Genomic DNA, 4,459 nt, shown 5'->3' with positions numbered 1-4,459 from the left:
AGTAAGTCTTGGTTCTGGACACCAGCTCTTGGAAGCTTTCTGGAATCAACTAGCACTGGTCCTGGGCACACCAGGCCTCAGTCTCTAGGCATTTACTAGATGACCACTAGGCCTAGCCCAGGTGGAGGGGCTGGGAGAGTGAGTGGTAAATAGGCCCACTGGAGACAGCAGGGAGTTAGACCACACTGAAGTCCGGGTCACCCGTTTATGTTCTCTGGTCAAAGGGCACCTTGGCAGGTGCTCAGGGATGATGGAGGTAAGGTTGGAGAGTCATTCAGTCTCTGCACGTGGGAACTCAGAATAACAAGTTCAAGTCCAAAACAAAATTCCGGAACCACTCCAGGACCTTTGGGCCCTTGTCTTGCCCTGAGGTTTCTGTACGTGCCTCACCCCCATAGTTGCCCCAACCCCCCAAGGCCCTTCTCTCTCTCCTTCAGTCCTGGAGAGAAATTCAGTGAATGCTGCCTGCTTAGTACTTGCTCTTTGCTTTGTTACCCTGACCTTGTCCAGGAGGGGACAAGACAGTGCCACTGGAGGGAACATTAAATCAGTGCCCAAGGTGACCAAAACTCCAGATGGAGAGACACTCCTTTCATGGGGCTTCCTGCACCAAACAGGACCTTGCCTTATGAGTACTTGCAACTGTGCTTTGGTCAGAAAGGTAATGCAAACAGCCCTGATGTTCTTAAGGTGTACCTGTATGATCTAGGACCCCCAAATAATTAAGAATATGCTTCCAGTAGGATATCTTATAATGTTACACAGGAAATGTCAGTCACTGGCTAGGGGAAATTATTTTCAGGTGGGACTCTAGGAAGTAATGGCTTCTTCCTACAAGGGTTTGGTGGCAGAGGACAACATAGGATTTTGTCACACAAACCTAGAGCACATTTTGCCTCCACCCTTTCTAGCTGTGTTGCCTTTGTCAAATTGCAAACCTTTGAGCCTCAGTTTCTTTGTTTCCAAAACCAAGCAGTAGCCATCTGTCTGTGATTGGGCTGTTACAAATAAGAAGCGAGTCTTCCACGGCTCTCAGCCCTCAGCACTAGGTCAGTGACGGCTGTGGAAAAACTTATGGTGGTGAAGATTTAGAAAGAGAGGAATGGGGTGTTACAGGTGCCGCCCCCAAACTGAACCTCTCCATACCTGTGCAGAGCTTTAAAAGTGCCCAGACCAGTCATTTCCACTCCTAGAAGCCCATCCCAGAAAGTCCTCAGGCAGCCAGAGGCCCTTGGCAGAGACAAGCTTTTGCAGCACAACTTACAAAAACCAGCCCCAGTGTCAGATGGCACCATCCCCATTCCCATGACGTTACAGACAGGCTTTCAAAGAACATTGGTGACATGGAAGTATGTCCACACCAAAATGCTAAGCAGAGGATAGAATCGTGTGTAGCTAGGGCGCCTGATTCAACCTAGGCTTTGTTGAGTCCCAGGATTGTGGCCAGGGGACAAGGCACCCAGCGTCTGACCACTTCCTCAGTGTTCTGGGAAAAAACAAAACAAAACAAAAAAAAACCTGGTGGACCGTCTTGGGATGCATGCTTAGCACTTGTCCTGTGCTTTCTCACTTAATCCTATTCAGAGACTTCACCAGGATGAAAACACCAAGTTCCAGCTAGCTTAAGCTAAAAAGGGAACCAATTGGTTCATGTAACTAGAAAGTGCAGCAGCAGGTTTAGCTTCATTCCCAGCTGGATCCAGGAGCCAGAGATGTGATCAGAACCCCATATCCCTGGCTGGCATTTAGAGGTGGTGTCCCAGGTCCTCTGACCCTCTGTCATCCCTGAGATGCTTTCTGCAGCAGAGCCAGTATGGCTGCCTGAAAGGAGATAGATACATCTCTCCTTTCCAGCAGTACCGGCCCAAACACATGGGCCTTATGAGCCAGAAAAGTCCTGGGAAAACTCTGATGAAACCCTGGAGACCTGTGCTCATCCCTCAATGACTAGAGTGAATTTACCCCAAAAGGATAGGTTCCATCATCAGGAAGAGGAAGGGTTTCTGGAAACAAAAAGAGTCCTAGATATCTGTTAAAAATCCTCAGTATTACTGTTCTCATTTTACAGAGAGGCTAAGCAACTCACCCAAGAACACACAGCCATGGAGGAGCCAGGGTCCTAACCTAGATGTGGCCACCAAGGCTATGCTTAAAATTACTCTCTTGTTTTGCTCCTGGCCTCGACCAGAATCCCAGAGGCAGGACCGGTGGGAGGTGCTGTGTGGACCACACTGCACGCCAATCACGGAGCTTAGCTGCAAGTAGCAGAAGCTGGTTCTGTTCATTAAAGCAAAACAGAACTGTATTAAAGGCACCATCAGGTTGTGGGATCTCTGCATGGGTGTGACATCTAGGTTTAGAGGCTCTGCAGCTCTGCAATGCTCAATGCCATGTTTTTCAGGGAGATGCCCTGGGGCCTCCAGTAGGTACCAACACCTGCAGGTGCGCTATTGAGACTGCTGGTGCAAGAGCTGCCTGGGAGCCCCCAGAAAGGACACATGGGTGTCTCTCCTGCCCCCAGACGTCCCAGCCTGGCAGCCACATAGCCCCAGGCACTTTGTGTCCCTGACTCCCCTGTGTCTCTATCAGCATGACAGTGAAAACACCCGTTCATCTGGCCACAGGGAGGGATGGCCTCCGGCCTTTCCAGCCTCTATAATGAGACTTGGTCTTGCTTCCTCCAAGGTCCCCGGAGTGGGGACGGGTGTACAAGGATGCTGGGTGGCCTAAGGGAGTGGTGCGAGCCCCTTGAGTTTCAGCGAGGCAGAACATTATGACACACACATGCCCCCAATAAATACCATTTATAGAGTCTAAGTTTCTTAGGGCCACAGTCACACACCACCACAGCTGGGGAGATTAGAACAGCAATTCATTGGTTTCAGGTCTGGAGGGTAGACGTCTTCAGGCTGCGCTCTCTCCTGGCTTTGGTGGCTTCCCGCAGCACTTGGTGTCCCTTGGCTTGCAGCCAGTCTCCTGCCCTCACGTGGCTACTGCTCTCTGTGTGTGTCTTTGGTTAGAAGGACCCCAGGCATGGCACTCCTGTAGTCCCGGTTACTCGGGAGGCTAAGCCGGAGGATAGTTTGAGACCTGCCTGGGTAACATGGAGAGGCCCCAATTAAAAAAAAAAAAAAAAAAAAGCTTTCAGTTCTATCAGATTAGGACCCACCCTAATCACAGGAACTAAATTTACAACTTGTAAATGTAAAGACCTTAATGCTTAATTACTGCAAAGACCCTGTTTCCAAATGAAGTCATTTTCCTGGGTACCAGAGGTTAGCACTTGACATTTCTTTCTTTCTTTTTTTTTTAAAAAAATATTTATTTTTTAGAAGTAGTTGGACATAATACCTTTATTTTATTTATTTATTTTTATGTGGTGCTGAGGATCGAACCCAGGGCTTAGCACATGCTAGACGAGTGCTCTACGGCTGAGCCACAACCCCAGCCCCTCTTTCTTTCTTTCCTTCTTTCCTTCTTTCTTTCTTTGCTGGGTATTGAACCCGAAGCCTTGAGCATGCCAGGCAAGCACTTTACCAATGGATATATATCCCCAGCCCCCTTTACATTTCTTTTTGGGGGACATAATTCAACCCATATCACCTTCTTTCACTTTTCCTACATCTTCCCTTGTCCTCTAGGGCCACCTCCCAATAAACTGCTATGTTCTCATCTCAGTTATCTTTGGGGAACCCCAAAGTAAGTCAGAGCTGAGGGTGGAACCAGGTATCTCCTCTCCAAGTCCCGAGCTGCCTCTGCTAGCGCATGCAGTGCGGCCTGCCATAGGCTCCTGCATGGTTACTGGGCATGGTCACTGGCAGCAAATGAAACCCACGTCACAGACCTGACCCCACCTGCCTCAGATGGCACCATTTGAGTTTCTGAGTTTCTAACCTCCCTGTGCCTGCTTGCTGGAGATAACTAGAGTTCTCTTATAGGGTGTTCATGAAGATAAAATGGAACTCATAAAGCATACAATAAATGCTGGGTATGAGGTCAGGGCTCCTGTTGTTAATTGCAATAGGGCAGAACCCCAAGTCTCTCTCTCCAAGGACATGCACTGTGGCCCAGGACTCCTCTGTCTCTGCCTGCTGGGCTCAGGCCCTACGCATGCTTCCTTTCCCCTCTGCTCCTCTCTTGGCCAGATCCAACTCCTCTTTCCAGGCCCTATGGACACCACCACCTCCAGGAATCCTCTTTGAGCCAGGGGCAACTGAGTCGAGAGCTGAGGACAGGAAGTGGCCGTGTGAGTGTGGATATGGTGGGTGGAAGGAACCTGGCATTGCCCTCTGCACATCCAGGATGGAACCTCAGTCTGTCCCATGGTCTCAGGGCCACTCTGGAATGGATGCTCTGAGGCCTGAGTCCAATCTTCTGAGTACAGAGAGAGAGAGAGAGAGAGAGAGAGAGAGAGAGAGAGAAAAAGAGAGAGAGAGAGAGGAGAGAGAGAGAGAAGTGA

The 4,459-nt window shown here is 49.5% G+C and overlaps 1 long non-coding RNA gene across 1 annotated transcript in view; it reads right to left on the bottom strand.

Annotated features, from left to right (window-relative positions):
• Nucleotides 1-2,785: 2,785 nt before the first annotated feature.
• LOC125612750 overlaps nucleotides 2,786-4,459 on the bottom strand; it is a 2,523-nt gene continuing 849 nt past the window's right edge. The window contains exon 2 of the long non-coding RNA XR_007343225.1: nucleotides 2,786-3,094. This is a non-coding gene — a long non-coding RNA (uncharacterized LOC125612750). The remainder of the gene's footprint in view (nucleotides 3,095-4,459) is intronic.

Source organism: Marmota marmota, unplaced genomic scaffold, assembly GCF_001458135.2.
Source record: "Marmota marmota marmota unplaced genomic scaffold, marMar, whole genome shotgun sequence".
Classification (NCBI taxonomy): domain Eukaryota; kingdom Metazoa; phylum Chordata; class Mammalia; order Rodentia; family Sciuridae; genus Marmota; species Marmota marmota.
Note: the sequence above shows the minus strand (reverse complement) of the source record. Positions and strands in the feature narration are given on the sequence as shown.